Raw genomic sequence first — 18,980 nt, 5'->3', positions numbered from 1 at the left:
TGCCTCTCCAAGGTACCAGCAGGTCATTCCTTGCTCACTTCTTACCCAGACCCCTCCTTTCTCTGTAGTCTAGGTGTGGGGAACCTTTGGCTCTCCAGATGTTGCTGAACTATAAATCCCAATGGCCAGGGATGATGGGAGTTGCATTTCAGAGGTTCTGGAGGGTCAAAAGTTCCCAACACTCAACCTAACTGAGGGGTGTCCTGCTGGCCACAAAATCCAGCTTTTAACCAACAAACTGAGCCAGTTCCAAAACAAGACCAGAGGCTTCCAATGACACAAAAGCCAATGGAAATAGCATGTTTTTATGTGCTTTGTTTCCATCCCCTAAGCTTGACTTGATTGCACCGTGTTTCCCCTCCTATACACAACATCTCAGCTCAATAATCAACATTAACACACTTAACCAAATTGCAAACATGCGCTGGATTATGGAGAAAGCTAGAGAGTTCCAGAAAGACATCTACTTTTGCTTCATTGACTATGCAAAAGCCTTTGACTATGTCGACCACAGCAAACTATGGCAAGTTCTTAAAGAAATGGGAGTGCCTGATCACCTCATCTGTCGCCTGAGAAATCTCTATGTGGGACAAGAAGCTACAGTTAGAACTGGATATGGAACAACTGATTGGTTCAAAATTGGGAAAGGAGTACGACAAGGCTGTATATTGTCTCCCTGCTTATTTAACTTATATGCAGAATTAATCATGCAAAAGGCTGGGCTGGATGAATCCCAAACTGGAATTAAGATTGCCGGAAGAAATATCAACAACCTCAGATATGCAGATGACACAACCTTGATGGCAGAAAGTGAGGAGGAATTAAAGAACCTTTTAATGGGGGTGAAAGAGGAGAGCGCAAAATATGGTCTGAAGCTCAACATCAAAAAAACGAAGATCATGGCCACTGGTCCCATCACCTCCTGGCAAATAGAAGGGGAAGAAATGGAGGCAGTGAGAGATTTTACTTTCTTGGGCTCCATGATCACTGCAGATGGTGACAGCAGTCACGAAATTAAAAGACGCCTGCTCCTTGGGAGAAAGGCGATGGCAAACCTAGACAACATCTTAAAAAGCAGAGACATCACCTTGCCAACAAAGGTCCGTATAGTTAAAGCCATGGTTTTCCCAATAGTGATGTATGGAAGTGAGAGCTGGACCATAAAGAAGGCTGATCGCCGAAGAATTGATGCTTTTGAATTATGGTGCTGGAGGAGACTCTTGAGAGTCCCATGGACTGCAAGAAGATCAAACGCATCCATTCTTAAGGAAATTAGCCCTGAGTGCTCACTGGAAGGACAGATCGTGAAGCTGAGGCTCCAATACTTTGGCCACCTCATGAGAAGAGAAGACTCCCTGGAAAAGACCCTGATGTTGGGAAAGATGGAGGGCACAAGGAGAAGGGGACGACAGAGGACGAGATGGTTGGACAGTGTTCTCGAAGCTACAAACATGAGTCTGACCAAACTGCGGGAGACAGTGGAAGACAGGAGTGCCTGGCGTGCTCTGGTCCATGGGGTCACAAAGAGTCGGACACGACTAAACAACTAAACAACAACAACAACACACTTAACAATTTGTTTGAGCCTTACCTCCAACTAATATGTTAGAGTTGGGGGGACTGGATCCGGCCTAATGACTGGATTCATATCTCCCTGCCCCCAACCCCAAGGGTCAAATAGGTAAGGTTAGCTAGGCTGTGGCTGTCACCTTGTCCCCTTTCCACAAGGTGCCAGGGTTATTTTCGGGGAAGTGGGTTGCTGGCATTCCTGCCCTTTGACCAAAGGCCTGAAGAGTCCTGCCATGACAACCAATAATGCTCTGCTGGCATTTAGCTTTAACTCTTCAGGGCCAGCAGTGCTTTTCAGGGGAAGCCCAAGTCTGCTTGCTGGCTTCTACCACAACCTTAAAACCCTCTTTCTGTCACATAGAGACAAGCCGGAGGGAACTTGTAGGTCAGCAGAGGAGCTAGTATTTTGCTCTTTTTGATTTGCAAACCTTAGGAGGGAGATCATCTCAAGCTATTGGTGGCTGGTCATGACTGGTGTCCAGGTCTCCAGTCCCAACACATGAAGTTGGCCAAAGGAGACAGAGGGAACAAAAATAACGGGTAAGTGTCTGACTTTTTCTCAGAGACTTCGAGGTTACTTCCTCAAGGCAAAAATAATAATTACCGTGGGTAAAAGAATAAAAGCAAAAGACAGAACACATTCAGTAAGAGCATGAGAAGGACCTGCTGGATCAGGTCAAGGGCCCATCCAGTCCAGCATCCTGTTCTCACAGTGGCCAGCCAGATGCCTCTGGGGAACCCTCAAGCAGGATCTGAGCAGTAGAGCACTCTCTTCTCCTGTAGTTTCCAGCAACTGATATTCAGAAACATTACAGTTTCTGACTGTGGAGCCAGAGCACAGCCAGTCGATAGCCTTTCCCCCCATGAATTTGTTTAATCCTCTTTTAAAGCCGTCTAAGTTGGTCGCCATCAATGCCTCATGTGGGAGTGAGTGCCATCGTTTAACACAACACACTCCTGCAGTTTAGCACACTTGTCTGCCCCCTCTTTCTTACACAGCATAGCCCCAGGGGCTTCAAAGGCTCAGTGTGCTTACGTAAATAAGCTTTCCTAATGTGCAAACAACATCAGGGCAATAGCAGTGGGATTAATACCCAATACTTCTAGAAAGTGAATGTTTCCAGTTCCTTTGTTTTGGCTTCCATACAATGGAGATTTCAGAGGAGGAAGAGTGTTTGGGTTGGTTGTGTGAGCGAAGGTTTGGCCAGCAGCAGTGGCAGCAGCATATGGAGAGAATGAAATCAGCAAATTACAACACACTAGTAAAACAAGTGTATGCCTGGCCTGGATGGAGAACACAATTGTTGCAGGCTCAAGTATTTGCTCTGTGTGTGTGCGCGCGCGTGCACTTGCGCGTGTGCAATGTGTCAACATTTGTAGTCATTCATCCTTTTGTGCATACTGCGTAAAACAACATTTAAGATGCTTCATCTTGTGGTCCTTTCAATGCTGAAGAGTCTCCTGCTCTGTTTGCACATTTTAAACTAAACAACACCTGTATAGGCTGCTTGTACCACGTAAGATGTGGGATTTGGGGAAATTTTAATTTTAAAATGTGTACATTGCGCCTGGTAGCTTAGCATCAAAGCACCCCTTTTGCAAACCAATGAAGCACAGAGCAAGGGTTTACTGCTTCCCCGGCTGCCCATAGAAATGAAGCTGTGCAGCCCTCAGCTTCATTAACTGAGAGCGAAAAGGGATGGAGCTAAGTCGTAAATAGTAGCAGGAGGAGAGACACATTAGGCATCCCAGGCAAAGAAGAACAGACATGTTTTCGACCGAGATTTGAAGAGAGATAAAGGCGGAGGCCGTTCCAGATGGCAGGAGGAGCCGCCACCGCCAAGAGGCAAACATGTGAGGGCTGGGCAGCTGCCTGGTGCCAAACACATGGTCACCTGCTGTTGGGATGGGGAAAGGGCCAAACCAAGGAAACAGAAGGGTTAATGGAAGCCAGGGCTCTCTGGAGGAACCTGCCTGCAATGCTGGGGAGGGGAGGGGCTCCATGCATGTCCTGCTTTGGCCCCAAGGAGATTCAGGTCCAGCCCACTGAATAGATGGTGCACGTTAAGCAGCTTTGCTCTTTCTCCCTCCTGATCTGATGTGTCTTGCTCTCGCCAGCCAGGAGGAGGGCAAGAGGGTGGGGGCAATGCAGAGGCCTGTGTTTTCAACACCAAGATTCCACTTCAGTAGGGATGGGCAATTATTTTCAAATTTAATTTATCCCCATTTCCTACATTTCCACTCTAAAGTTTAGTTGTCCACATTTCCACATCAGTTTGCAGATCTTAAAAAAGCCCTCATAAAAATTCAGCAGTATTTTAGTGCCAAGTTCTCTTAATAAACACATTTTTGCATGCCGTTTTGCCTAGCACAGACATTTTTGCAAAGCAACTTCCCCTTATATAATGCACTTCTTGAATGTTACTTTCAACGACACATACATTTTGATGTACACATTACTCTAGCACAGGGGTCAGCAACCTTTTTCAGCCATGGGCCAGTCCACCGTCCCTCAGACCATGTGGTGGGCCGGACTATATTTTTTTTTGGGGGGGGGGAATGAACAAATTCTTATGCTCCACAAATATCCCACAGGTGCATTTTAAATAAAAGCACACATTCTACTCATGTAAAAACACCAGACAGGCCCCACAAATAATCCAGAGATGCATTTTAAATAAAAGGGACACATTCTACTCATGTAAAAACACGCTGATTCCTGGACCGTCCGCGGGCCGAATTGAGAAGGCGATTGGGCCGCATCCGGCCCCTGGGCCTTAGGTTGCCTACCCCTGCTCTAGCATATGCATTTGGATGGAGAAGTGGCTTGCAAAATTTGGAGGAGTTGTGAATTCTGATAGATGGCTGCGTTTCAGTTTGTGCATTGTTTCAGAAAGTGCAAATTAGGTACATTCACCTTTAAATGCGGACCAAAATGAATTTCTTCCCCCACCCCTCCTCTTTTGTACTCCCCCTCCCCTCACAGCAACCTTTTCCCCTCTCAGCCTTTCTGAACAACTGCTCTCAAGGCTGCGAGTCTACAGAAAGGAGGAGGCTGAACAACAGCCAAGCTGCTCAGTATAAGCCAGAAGGAAAAGCAGCATTTGGATCAAAGGAACTGCAGATTTTGATGGTAGGTGCACCATGCAATAGGTTCAGATGCAACCATCTTCTGAAACGATTAGAATATCCACAAGCTGTCCATACGGGTCTCTCCTGAGCATGGGAAGCACCCACAACTCAGTGGCAGACACCATGGCTCCTAGATCCAATCCCTGCCACCTCCAGTTAAAGACTCTCAGGTAACCTGGCTGGAAATGATGCCTCTCTCCCTGGGTCCTCAGAAAGCCCCTGCTGACCACAGCAGACAATGGCTGGGTAATCAGGCTGATGGCAGGTCCTGCTTACAGGCTTTCCATTAGGGTATTAGGCTGGCCACTGGATGCTGGACTACCGGCTTCAAGAATCTTCCAGGGAGGACTTTGGTAATATGGTGCCCTGAGCAAGGACAAAATTTGATTCCCCCCATATAAAAATAAGTTATTTATCATGATTATGATTCTGCGCCCTGTGCAGGGGAACCACCTACACTGCCTTAAATCTAGCATTGACTCTTACGCTCTTATGATTTAGGTGGAGGGTTGGGGTGGGGTGGGGTCACTATTTCAATGCAAAATTCTTAGGAAGAGCAGCACAAGCCTTCCATGTTTTTCTTTCCTCTGGAGGGAGGCTCACACGAGGGACGCCGGGCTTTGTATGCTAACACAAACCCCACCACAAGCCAGCTGAATCCCCCACAAAAGATGTGAAAATTTCACATCATCTGCACCAAGGCCATGTGAATTTTCTTCCCCCGTCAGATCCCCAAGCTACTCCTTGCTCTGGGAAAGGAGATTCCTTTTTTGCAAAAGGGACCCATCAAGCAGGTGGTTCTGCCTCTTCCTATTCATTCCCATGCATTCATTTGGAGCATTCGGCTTCCTCTTCAGGAAAGGGTGGAGAGAGGTAACTGCAGCCATCTGTCTCCTCTCAGGCCACTCCATTCCAGGCAGCAGCAGCAGCAAGAGCAGCAGGTGGGGATCTTGCGTGCAGAGCATGGGCAGTCAGAAAGGGCCCCCGGGGAATGCTTGGAAAGGAGAGCAAATAAAACCTTTTCTGCTCTCAGGTTTGGAAGAGCACAGAGGGAGGCTGATGTCAAAAGCTGATGGTGGGGTGGGGGAGTGCCTGTTTCCTTGCCAGCCGTTGTTGTCAAGACCCAGATTGCTCTGCAAGCAAACACACCCAGCGCCAAGACACTGCTTCTCGCGCCCAGCTTGTCATGTTTGGGTTGAAGTCCTTTTCTTGACAAGAATGAGAGGCTCTTGCACACCCAACCCAAACCCACCCTCAGGACAGATGCTGACTCACATCTGGATGCAGCCCCTGAGCTGGGGGTTCACAAGGAGGCCCTGCCCTTTGCTCAAAGCTCTCTCCAAGCAGCACATTATCAGATCAGGAAAGGCTGGCCAAGATGGCAAGGCAAAGGACTGGCTGCCATGGCTGCTGCAGCAACATTAAACTGCTATTAACGCTTTCTAATCTGAAGGGGGAAGGGGGAGGCCTCCTTGGAGCCACTCACAGCTGTCTCTGATTAACATTTAGTGCATTTAGATGTCATTCCCGTTTAAAATCCTGTAGCCATCTCTCAAGTCCCTTTGGAAGGTGCTGACGCAATTGTGTGAAAACTTAAAAGCCCATAAACAAACTCATCCATCACCTGCTTCATGACTAATGGGTGTCCGCAACAGAAACTCAGCTAAGAAAATGGACTCAGCTTTGCAAATAGCGCATCCTGAAGACAGCACCATGCTCAAACGCATTCAGATTTATGTCTCACTTCAGATACCTAAACTAGAATTGCAATCACCACACACCAGTCATGGGTGGTGGGAATTTTGCAGGCTCTTGAAGGTGCAAGGCTAGCCAGCAAATGCTCCTGCAGAGTTCCCACCAAACAAGGCTTCAGCGGGAGACATTTCCCGGGGATTATGGCCCTGTGCCCTCCCCCTTTTATTAGTTTTCAGCTTTTACATGCCAAGTGTACATTATTGTGGGAAAACAACCCATAAACTCATGTTGGTTTCCAAGATGCTTGCATATTCAACGGCTCAATCAGCCTTGAAAGAATCAGAAAACTGCAAAATCAGGATTTACAGATTCAACCATTTCATTGTCAGGTTCTACACTTAAGCAGGAAGAACCAACTGCACCAATATAAGATGGGGGCAGCTGGCTTGCCAGTAGTACATGTGAAAAGGATCTAGGGGTCTGGTAGGCCACAAGCTTAACCTGAACCAACCGTGTGATGCAGCGTGCCGGGGGACGACCCCTAATGCTATTCTAGACTGCATTAACAGAAGTCTAGTGTCCAGATCAAGAGAAGAAATAGTCCCACTCAATTCTGCCTTGGTCAGACCACACCTGGAGTACTGTGTCCAGTTCTGGCCTGCACAATGTAAGAAGGATATTGACAAGCTGGAACATGTACAGAGAAGGGCAACCAAGATGACAAAGGGTCTGGAAACCAAGCCTTATGAGGAACAGTTGAGGGAGTTGGGTATGTTGAGTCTGGATAAGACGAGACTGAGAGGAGATATGATAGGCATCTTCAAATATCTAAAGGGCTGTCACATGGAAGATAGAGCAGAGGCTAGGACCTGAACCAATGGATTCAAGTTACAAGACAACAGATTCTGACTAAACACCAGGAAGAACTTTCTGACAGTAAGAGCTGTTCAACAGTGGAATGAATTCTCACAGAAGGTGGTGGACTCTCCTTCCTTGGAGGTTTTTAAGCAGAGGTTGGATGGCCAACTGTCATGGATGATCTAGCTGAGATTCCTGCATTGCAGGGAGTCCCTTCCAGCTCTACAATTCTGTGATTCGTTCTGAATCTAACTTCAATGGGACACTATTTAGCAACTGGCTCCAGCTGATGGGGGGGGGCTATCGAGGATCCTAGTAAAAAAAAAAAAGTAAACCCTGAAAGCCTAAAATCTGCCCAGCATCTGGTCTAGACCTCTGATAGACCTCTGATCTATGAAGCCTCCTACCCCAAACTGTCATTTTGCACATGCTCAAAAGCACTTTCTTTTTCAGTACTGCTTAGCACTCTGTGGGCTGCATCAATAATCTGAGCCTCAATGTGAGCACTAGGTCCTGGGGGGGAATCTAACATTGTAAAGAGCAAGCAGTGCTAGACAGGTCTCTCTGCAAAGTCTGGGTCAGCATTAAAGCAAGAGAAAAGGTGGGGGAAGGAAGCCGTTTTGCGGCAGGACAATCCAAGCATGTCAACTTTATTTCCCAGGAAACAGGAAGCTAGTTAGAAATACCAGCCACATAGGACCACCAGGCAAAAGAAAGGGGGGGGACACATGGCTCAAAACCAACCAAAGAACTTTGGGGCTGCAAGTTTGACTTCCTTCAGTCCCAGTCACGTTGTGCATCCAAACCAATCAAGAGTTTGGACTTTTTTAATAAAAGAGAGAGTGAAAAAGGTAAATATCCCAACAAGCTCACATAATTAAGTCCTCCTCGGCTCTGTTTACACTGACCCTTTTATAAGCCCTTAGCACAGAGCCAGAGAACACAGCCAGCCCAAGTGGATGGGAAAACAGGAACCGGTGTCTTTCAACCATTAAAAAAAAAAAATGTATCTAGACAGCAGCCTCCCAAAATTGACTGGAAATGACTTATTCCATAGTCCCCATCATCCATCACGCTTCCCTAAGAATGGCCATAATTCTATGGACCCTATCAAGTTGCAGGGTCTGGGAGAAGGGGCAGGCAGTCAAAGTGGTACACAAGCAGATGCATGGTCCAAAAGAGGCAGAAGCCAAATTCTAGAGCAGCAAGCAAGGGACAGAGGGACCAGTGGTGGGTATGTCTAGAGCTTGGTGAGCATGGATTGGCCTGTGGGGCCAAGCCGGAAGAAAGAATGCTCAGGCAGGCTGGTTCTGCAGTCTTGGAGGTTCAGCAGGAACAGCACATGTGGGTGGCACCAGAAGGAAGGTGACAGAGCCTAGCCGAAGGTCCACTGATGCCTTGTGGACACCATTTGTGTAATCCTCTTGGAAAGGCACTCAAGTTGGTGGCCATCACTACTGTACATCCTGTGGGAGCATATTCCATAGTTTTAGGAAAGAGCTGGTTATAAATACTAGGGAGGGAGGGAGGGAACTACTTCAGTGCTACCTTTACTTGGGATTAAGCCAGGAACCATCATTATTACTTGTGCTCACCACAGCCCGCCCAGCCCGCCGGTAATTCATATCTTCAACTTTTCTTAAAACAACAGTTCTTAGCCTAGAGAGGCACAAAGCCATCCAGAGAGGGGAAAGGTAATTTCTCAGACCAGTTGTCATTTCTGCAAAGGATTACATAGGCGCAGAGGTACAGCAACCAGCTATGACGCATTGACAAATAAGACTGCTCACGCCACACATCGTTTCATTGTCCGTCCAAAAAACCATTATCACAACACAACTGCCATCTTATCAGCTTTTAATATGCAACCATTGAAAATCTTTTGCATGCTACATAATCATTAGGTATGCACTATAATGTGATTCGCCGCCCCCGCATTCATGAGAAACCGTAAAATCTGATGAAATTTCCACCATGACTAAACCATGAAATGGATTCATTTTGCCTTCTCCACATGTACACAGGCTTGGGGTGCGTGCCCATGCAAAAAGGAAAAGGAAATAAAAAGCAGAAATCTAAACAAACTTTCTGAAGGTTTACAAGAATAACTGGAAAAGGCTCGTTCTTCGGCCACTGCAAATCTTAGACCGCACTTCGGATCAAATGCCTCTGAGTCCAGCACTGCAGGTGAACGGGTCAGAGAGGCAGCCTACTTAAATATATGCTCTGGTGTTCCTGCACCTTGTTTCCTCAATGTGCAAAGTTAGGAACTATTTTTAAAATATATATATATTTGCTGATTAAGGATAGAAAAAATTGAGTGAATAGACTTTATTATCACAGTGCCTTTCTGTATAACACCAAAGCAGCATACTAAAAGCAACTGGACTGGCCAAATTAAAAAGACGTGAAAGCAGAGTGAACCAGAACGAACTACAGGGGAGTGCATCATTCCACATTGTGGAGCGGCACTGGAGAAAGCCCTCTCCACGCAAGCCCATTAAGCTGGCTTCTGCAAGTGGAGGTGTTATGCTAGCAAAACATATGCAGCTTCTGATTCACTGAGAGCGGCGTTGCTATTCCTCTCTTCTTTGTAAGGGTAACCGTCTCAAAAGAGCCTCTCCTGCAGATCTCACCCAATCAGACTCATAACAAGACAGAGAACCAGATCGCAAGCCATTTAAGGCCTTAAAGGTCAAAACCTTGAATGGAACCTGGAAAACTATCAGTAACCAACATGTCAAAAGAGCTCTGCTTCAGGGTTTTATCTTGCGCTCCAAATTTAAAAAACAGAGTTAAGCATGTTTAAACTAGGTGACTTAACTAGACCCACCAAATTTTGTGTTGCATTGTGGCTCTTTGAGTACAAACTTCAGGGCCAGTGGAAGATCTTGGGGGTCTCACATTTCAGCAGCACCCTGTGCAACACCTACATTTGGTGCCCATTGTAAATCATACTTGTGGGCCCCCCCTAGCAGCACCCCGGAGGCTTTGCATCCAGTGTAACCAAACTAGTTGCACTCCCCTAAATCCTCCTCTGCCAGGGCCTGTTTGTACAATCACTGGACATGTGACAGTTGCAGGAAAAGGCTCCATCTGATGTGATAACTCTCCCTAGCCCACTGCAAGCCATCCGTGCGTTCTCCACCACTAGGCAGAGGGTGCAGTTTAGAGGGCCTGTAGAGAAGCAATAGAAAAACTAGGCCCCTAACTAGTGCCAAATTCTTTGTGGGGGACAGGAGATAGGCCACGAACTGGAGCCAACCATATTAATAGGCTTTTCCTGTGCACATCCAACATGTACCTGTTTCCTTCACCCTGAACACCCAATCTCTCCACCAACCAATTCATTTCACTTCATATTTGTACCCTGCTTTTTTTGTCTGAAAGGAAACCCAAAGCTTCTGACAACAAGATCAAAACAATCAACACAAAACAACCACAAATAGTCATAAAAGGTACAACCAGTATGCTCAACATACATATCTAAACAAATTTCATATTAGGAATCATTAGGAAAGAAATCGAAAATAAATCTGTCAGTATCATAATGCCATTATACAAATGGTGTGACCACATTTGGAAAGCTGTGTACGGTTCTGGCCATCTCACCCTGAAAAGGATATTGTCGAGTTGGAAACCAAAATGACCAGGGGGATGGAGCAGCTCTCCTAGGAAGAAAGGTTGCAGTGTTTGGCACTTTTCAGTTTAGAGAAAGGCAAGTAAGAAGTGACATGATAGAAGTGCATAAAATTATGCATGGCACAGAAAAAGTGGATAGAGAAATGTTTTTCTCCCTCTCTTGTAACACTAAAACTCATGGACATACAGCAAAGCTGAATGTTTGAAGATTCAGGGCAGATAAAACAGACAAAATACAGTGGTGCCCCGCAAGACGAATGCCTCGCAAGACGGAAAACTCGCTAGACGAAAGAGTTTTCCGTTTTGGAGGTGCTTCGCAAAATGAATTTCCTATGGGCTTGCTTCACAAGACGACAATGTCTTGCGAGTTCCTGCTGGGTTTTTTTCCTTCCCCCCTTTTTCTAAGCTGCTAAGCCGCTTATCAGCTGATCCGATCAGCAGATAAGCCGCTAAAAGCCGCTAATAGTGCTAATCCGTCAATGGGCTTGCTTCGCAAGACGAAAAAACCGCTAGACGAAGAGAATCACAGAACGGATTCTTTTCGTCTTGCGAGGCACCACTGTACTTCCACAGGCAATGCACAGTTAAACTAAGGAACTTACTCCCACAGGAAGCAGTGATGACCATGGCTTTAAAAGAGGATTAGACAAATTCACGAAGGAGAAGGCTATCAGTGGCTACTAGCCAGGATGGCTATTGTTCTGCCTTCACAGTCTGAGGCAGTAATGCTTCTGAATACCAGTTGCTGGAGATTACAGGAGGAGAGAGGGCTCTGGTGCTCAGGTCCTGCTTAAGGGCTTCCCACATGCATCTGGTTGGCCACTGGGGAAGGGGACACTGGACTAGAAGGGCCACTGGCCTGATCCAGCAGGCATCTATACTTATTTTTAAAAAGTACACAATTTTTAATGCTAATTTGCTTCCTTTCTTCTGGTGATGCATTTCCACTCAAAGCATCTCTCCCCAAAACTCCCACCGGATCAAGCTTAGTGCAAACAGAATCAAGAGCCGTTAAAACCATCTGGAGAGGTCTCAAGTCTCCCACATGACCACCACCACAGCCACAACAAATAGTCTCACTTGACCCCCCAGAGGCCTCTCCTCTCCCTGCAAGGGAGACCTCACTGAGAGAAGCCTGCCACACTCGTAAATCTACCTGCCTCAAATATGGCTCCTTCTGAGATGCACAGCTGGAATTTATGGCTTCTAAGGAATGGGGGGGGGTACATTTATACTAGGAAAATGTGGCTGTCCCATTAGCCTGTCTCAAAGCTTTGTAATGGAAAACATGCACTTAACAAAAGCAGCATGGGGGAAGAGACAAGAGCGGAAATCAAAAACAGAGACCACCCGGAGAGCATTGCCAAACCTCAAAATAGAAAATAATGATTGTCGTATCTGGGCGGGACAGAGGTGGAGCCTTTGGGGTCAGGGTCAAGAGTGGGTCTGGGAGTTGAGCAAGGGGGTGGGGCCTAGTAGGGTGGAGTCCAGTGTTGTGAGGCCCCCATCAAATTGGGGGAGGAGCCTGATATAAAATCTGCTCATTCCACTACAGTGGTACCTTGGGTTACAGACACTTCAGGCTACAGATTCCGCTAACCCAGAAATAGTACCTGGGGCTAAGAACTTTGCTTCAGGATGAGAACAGAAATTGCGCGGTGGCGGTGCGGCAGCAGTGGGAGGCCCCATTAGCTAAAGTGGTGCTTCAGGTTAAGAACAGTTTCAGGTTAAGAATGGACCTCCAGAATGAATTAAGTTCTTAATCCGAGGTGCCATTGTACAGTGTATAGCAGAGGACCAGGGGATAGTTAAGGGTGAGTGTGAAATTGCTTTTTCCATGGGAATTGGGGGGGGGGGGACTTCACTTCCTCCACCCCAGGCTCGTAGAATGTTCTATCATGTGTTCATCCCATCCAGTGCTCACTTTTCTTCCTTTGCTTCTGGCCCCACTGATCATTTTTATTTCCTGGTAAGTGGACCAAAATGCAAAACCACCAGGCAGATGAAGTTTCTTATTTTTTCCTGGTTGGTTGGCAGCTTTTAAAAGTTTGACCTTTAAATCCCTAGACAGGCTAGCACCCAGTTATCCCAAGGCCCTGCTTGCAGGCTTCCCAGAGGCATCAGAGTTGAAGTCTAGCTCCCACCCAAGGACCCACCCACTAGGGTCCCAATTTGGATCAGGCCCTCCATGCTGGCAGTTTGGTTTTTAATTTTAAATTTTTTCAAAAAACATACTTAAGGGCTTGAATATGTAGCTAGTGAAGCCCTTAAGCACCAGGTGATGTTTGTGTCATCATCAGAGGCTTTTAGCAGGAAGATACTTGTATTTGATCTTGTATTTGATAGCGACTGCATTTGATCTTTGAGCATTTTAGATTTCAGAGGGATATGACTGGAGCCAAGAGAGGGAAGAGAGGTAGGGCAATTGATTTGGACTATTGCAGTTTCAGCTGAGAATCCTTTCTTAACCAATTTAAGGAAGAGGGTGTCAAAGCCTATCTCTTGGCCTGCACTACCCCCAACCCCATCACCACCCTGTGACTAAAAACAAAAAACTTGAAAGCCTGAGTAGCAAATGCAAATATACATAAGCTTATTCATTTCTCATAATCTATTCTGCTTCCTCTGTTCATAAGTAGCATGAAAATACACGTATTTTCATTATTCCCTTCTCTGACTGCCCCTCTTCCCCCCAGTTTCCAAAATTTCATCAGGTATTTCTTTCTCTTTCCTTGCAGAAACCACATTTAAAGAAAGAAGTATGCTGGTATTTTCCCCAAGCCAATTTGTTGTGCAGTGTAAAGCAAAATCCACAGAAGAGTCCTTTTGAATAATTAGACATAGGATGAGTAAGCATCATGACCAGACACAAAAAAATGTGTCTTTCACACACAAACACCCACACTCTCAAAAGATGCAGCCTGAAGACTCCTGTGCAGCTTGAAAGCTTGCATCTTGCTTGACCCAGAGGAAAGATATTGGCTGCCTTTCTCATTCTGAGGGACAAACACGAATGCAAAAACTTTGACCCACCACAGCACTATTGTTCATTCAGAAAACCATTCAGCTGTAACATTATCATTATCGTTTATTAAATTTCTATACCACCCTTCATTGCAGGGAGGTTTATAATATAAAAACACAAAAATACACACCGTAGCAACAAACAAAACCAAACAACCCCCCCACCCCTCGGTTTAAAAGGCCATAGATTGTTTAGACATTTAATTTATGATAAATTCATAGTCTCTGTGTTGGGAGGAGATTCATGGCCACACTTTACTTTTTTAAGGCAGGGCAAAGGGACCTACAGATGGGCAATGCCCCCTGTTACTTCTTTCCAATGCATCCCCACATTGGGTTAAAGTGGATGACTTGACATCCCCCCACCATCTGAGGAAACCCCTAATGCTTAAAGGTCACAAGCTTAATAAGCATAGCATCAAACGGTCTCAAGGCATGGGATGACCAAAGCAGGCAGCTATCCAAACCAAAAAGAAAAGAGCCTTTTCCAGAAGCTGCCTGAACATTCACAGATTAAGAGCCCTGTGTATTTCTCTCTCTCTCTCTCTCTCTCTCTCTCTCTCTCTCTCTCTCTCTCTCTCTCTTTTGTTCTGGGTTCTTGGCAGGTGTGCATGTATCACAGATAACCATCCCAGGACATTTCTTTGACTTGATTTCACCGGATCGTAACAGCATTTGCATAAGCTGTATTAGGCTGTTCTTGAGCCCCTGGTAGCAAAGCAGGCTTCTGTTCTTAAATTGATTCCCGTATCCGGTCCTGAGGCCGTCTCCGAAGAGAAAGTTTCAAAACTTTTGCAAAGCTATTTCACAGACTGACACTTTTCTCTCTACTCACCGAAGTCGGAAGTGATGGCATTACATATCTGTATTCTCAGTGGTGCTGGATTCCTTGATGCTCTTTCCCTGGACTTCCTTTGACATGGGAGCTGAGCGCAGCAGTGAGGAGAGTGACGTCTGCATCCCCCTCTCAGCTGGAAAGTCTCAAGTTCCAAGCGAGGGATTCCCTTCCCACCCTCCTCTCTGCATTCTTAACCCTCCTCCTCCTGGACACAATCAGGAAAGATACTCTCTGCAGATTCCCAAAGGCAAGAGGAGAATGAGGAGGGGAGTGCAATGTTGGGAGAAAGCATTAAGACATTTCTGCTTTTCCGGCTCAGCTCTGTTACACACACATACACATGAAGAACCCGCAGTTTAATTCAGCTGTTGTAGTTTTGTCGATATTACGTTACATAGGGGAAGAGCCACAGCTCAGTGACACGGCATTTGCTTTGCGTGCGGGTTCCTGGTTCAGTTCCCAGTGTTTTCAGGTAGGGATCAGAATGTCCTTTACCTGAAATCCTAGAGAGACACTGCCAGTCAGTGTAGACAACATTGCGCTGGATAGACAATGGTTTGACTCCCAGTATAAGGCAGCTTCCTATGTTGCCATTTCAAAACCAGCTAAAGACATTGAAAGCAAGGAGCAGGCTCATCTCTCACAAGGCAATTGCTATGAATGGTGTCTGCACTTTTTGCTTCATAACTTTCATTCCAAAAGGTCTACTTACTTACTTTTCTTTAATGAAAGCTCAGAATCTAGGCCTGGTCCAGCAGTGACTGCCTCTGATGGCCCTGCACCCAGCTGCTCTCTAATTCTCCAATAAGACTATCACACATTTTAGTATATATCTTAAAGAAGATTGTTATTCCATGGTTGATGTTGAATCCTTTTCCCCGCCCCTTTTTTTAGAGGGAGAAGAGGAGCTTATCTTTTTTCTCTTTCAAGGGGACTTAACAGGAGTCAGTACCAATTAAAGCTAAAGCCACACAGCACTTAGAACATAAGAAGAGTCTGCTGGATCAGACCAGGGGCTCATCTAGCCTGGCATCCTGTACTCACAGTGGCCAACCAGATACCTGTAGAAAACGCACAAGCAGGTCCCAAGTACAAGAGCACTTTATTCATTTTTTAAAATTTTCTTTTTTATAATTTTGTATAACACCCTTCATCCAAAATCTCAGGGCAGTTCTCAACATAAACATACAAAATAAAAACACAAAATATACTGCTGTAAAAATATAAGATGAACCTGTTGGATCAGATGACCCATCTAGCTTAGGATCCTGTTTTCCTAGTAACTAACCAGATGACTGTGGGAAGCTTTCGAATGTGACGTGAGCACAGCGGCACTCTGCCCACCTGCACTTCCCAGCAGCTTATATTCAGAGGAATACTACCTCTGACAGTATGCCTTTGCCCATGGAGGCAAAGCGTAGGCCTCAAGGCTAGTAGACACCAATAGCCCTCTCCTCTATGAATTTGTCTAATCCCCTTTTAAAGCCATCCAACTTGGTGAACATCTCTGCCTCCTGTGGGAGTGGGTTCCATAGCTTAACTATGCACTGCATGAAGAAGTACTTTCTATCACTTGTTCCAAATCTTCCGACATTCAGCTTCACTGGATGTCCACGAGATCAAATGTTGCAAAAGAAGGGAGAGAAACTTTTCTCTATCTAGTTTCTCCATGCCGTTTATAATTTTATAATTTTATACAATTCTGTTACATTGCCTCTTCTCTAACCTAAAAATTCCCAAATCCTGCAATCTCCCTTGGTCTAAATGCTCCGGTGGAGATTGTTTCCAGCCCTGCCGGCTTTTCTGTGCCTTGAGACTGATGATCCCACATGAACTTCAAATTAAGCCATGGACTGTGACGAGGGGGGAGAAAGTTATTTTATTATTGTCTTATTACCATTGTGGTAGTTATCTTGTTGTCTATAGAATGGCAGGATACAAAAGAACACACACAAAAATAAATAGGGAATGTTGCTGAGCATTGGACCAAATGACCCTTAGGGTCCTTTCCGGCTGCACAATTCTAGGATTCTATGTTCAGGGTGCATTTTTCCTTGCTGAGTTACTCCATACATTTCGATGATGTGCTTCCTGAAACGTATCATCTCACAGCCAATGACTTTTGACTGTTTGGTTTTAGCAATGGCTTAAGGGCCACCTTTCCTTATATGAATCCCAGTCAGCTGTCCTTGTTGTCCATCCCATCCCCACAACAGGTTTAGAGAGTGCTGGCTTGGTGTGTATCAGGCTTTTTCACAGCCCCCGGATCGACTTGGAACCTCATTCCCGAAGGAATATTGTTGTTTTAAGTCACTTTGGATTGTGACTAACAAATTTAATAAACAGAATGTATAACTTGCTGTTGAAATGGAATACTCAGGATGAAACGGTGAAATCAGCTATGATTAAATGGGCACAAGATGTTGGACATAACATAATGATGGCTGACTGGGAACAGCTATGGACCACAGGTATGAAATTCACGGCATGTAATGCCTTAAGAGAAAATTTAATGAAAATGATTTATAGGTGGTACATGACACCAGTCAAGCTTGCAAAAATTTACCATTTGCCCGACAATAAATGTTGGAAATGTAATGAGACTGAAGGTACATTTTTTCACCTTTGGTGGGCATGCCCAAGGATTAAGACATTCTGGGAGATGATTTATAGCGAAATGAAAAATATCTTTAAATATACTTTTCTGAAGAAACCAGAGGCCTTTCTCCTGGTCATGGTCGGCCAATTGGTGCCAAAGAAGGATAGAATTTTTTTAATGTGTGCAACAACAGCAGCAAGAATACTCATCGTGAAGTATTGGAAGACACAAGATTTACCCACCCAAGAAGAATGGCAGATGAAGTTGATGGACTATATGGAACTGGCGGAAATGACTGGCAGAATCCGAGACCAGGGAGAAGAATCGGTGGAAGAAGACTGGAAAAAGTTTAAAGACTACTTACAGAAATACTGTAAAATTAATGAATGTTAGAAAAATGTTGGAATGAAGTTATATGGCTTTAGTAGAAATGTTATAAGGAATTAAGTATAGATAGATTAATAGAGTATTAAATGGAAAAATAAGGTTAGAATGTGTTAAGATAATTATAGGATAGAAAACAGAGGAAGATGGAAAGGAATTGCTGAAACAATAGAAGTGGAATACAAAAAGGGAGGTGTGAGGAGGTCGTGGAAATAAGTGAATGAAAGATAAGATATTGAAATTGGATTGTGTTTTAAATGGTTTTTGTTTTGTTTTGTTAGTTGTGTGTTAGTGTTTTGTAGTGTTTTTTTGTATTGTATTGTTGTATTGTTGTTGGGGGTTTTTTTGGTTTTCTGTAGTGTTGTGTTTTAACTGTTGAAAAATTAATAAATATTATTTAAAAAAAAACAAATTTAATAAACAAATAGTAATAATTAGGAAGGTTCCAGAACTGCCATATTTTCAAAGGTGCTTCAAACACCTTTTGCATTTTGTCGAGACTTTAAGTTTTCCAAGGCTGCACTGTTTCAGATGCGGTTTTTAAATTGTGATTCATAATAGTTTGGCTTCATGGGTATAATCCAGTTGTGTCCCTTTTGAACAGCATTACAAGGTGATACAGAGGGAGCTTCAAGAGAAAAGGATTTGCTAAAATCACCTCCCTCTCCCCATGTTTGTTGTTCCTTTGCAGTGTTAACCACTTTGAGCTTCTGGAAAAGCAGCCCAGTCATACCTTGGAAGTCGAACAGAATTCGTTCTGGAAGTCCGTTCGACTTCCAAAACGTTTGGAAACCAAAGTGTGGCTTCTGATTGGCTGCAGGAAGCTCTTTCAGCTAATCAGAAGCCGTGGCAGCCCCGTCGGACATTTGACTTCCAAAAATAGTTTGCAAACTGGAACAGTCACTTCTGGGTTTGCGGCGTTTGGGAGCCAAAACGTTTGAGAACTGTTTGAAAACCAAGGTACGACCCTATACAAATGTCTTAATCAAATGAACGATGACTCAGGGAAATAAAGGCAAGCATAAATTAGCATTGCTTGAAAACAGGATAAACCCATTCTCCCCCTCCTAAAACAAATTAAATATAGGGATCCAGACTGCATCAGAAAAAAAAGAAAAGTAAAGTGTTGGCTTTTCTTACCTTGTTTTGCAGGGAGCCTACTTTACGGTTGCCTGGTTGATTCCACTTTAAAGCAGTTGTTTCTCATTGATAGAATCTAGAAAAGTTGGGTTTTTGAAA

The 18,980-nt window shown here is 44.9% G+C and overlaps 1 protein-coding gene across 3 annotated transcripts in view; it reads right to left on the bottom strand.

Annotated features, from left to right (window-relative positions):
• Positions 1-18,901, bottom strand: part of ZNF469 (zinc finger protein 469) — a 278,243-nt gene extending 259,342 nt beyond the window's left edge. For 2 of the 3 annotated variants that reach the window (XM_081202586.1, XM_081202591.1), the window contains exon 1: positions 14,756-14,864. The gene's annotated coding sequence lies outside the window, so the exon portion shown is untranslated. Of the gene's footprint in view, positions 1-14,755; positions 14,865-18,881 lie in introns of those variants that run through there. The other variant, XM_081202588.1, reaches the window with a different exon arrangement.
• Between the last annotated feature and the right edge of the window lie 79 nt (positions 18,902-18,980).

The sequence above is a fragment of the Podarcis bocagei genome, assembly GCF_964188305.1.
Source record: "Podarcis bocagei genome assembly, chromosome: 7".
NCBI lineage: Eukaryota > Metazoa > Chordata > Lepidosauria > Squamata > Lacertidae > Podarcis > Podarcis bocagei.
The sequence above is the reverse complement of the archived record's forward strand: the minus strand, read 5'-3'. Positions and strand labels throughout refer to the sequence as shown.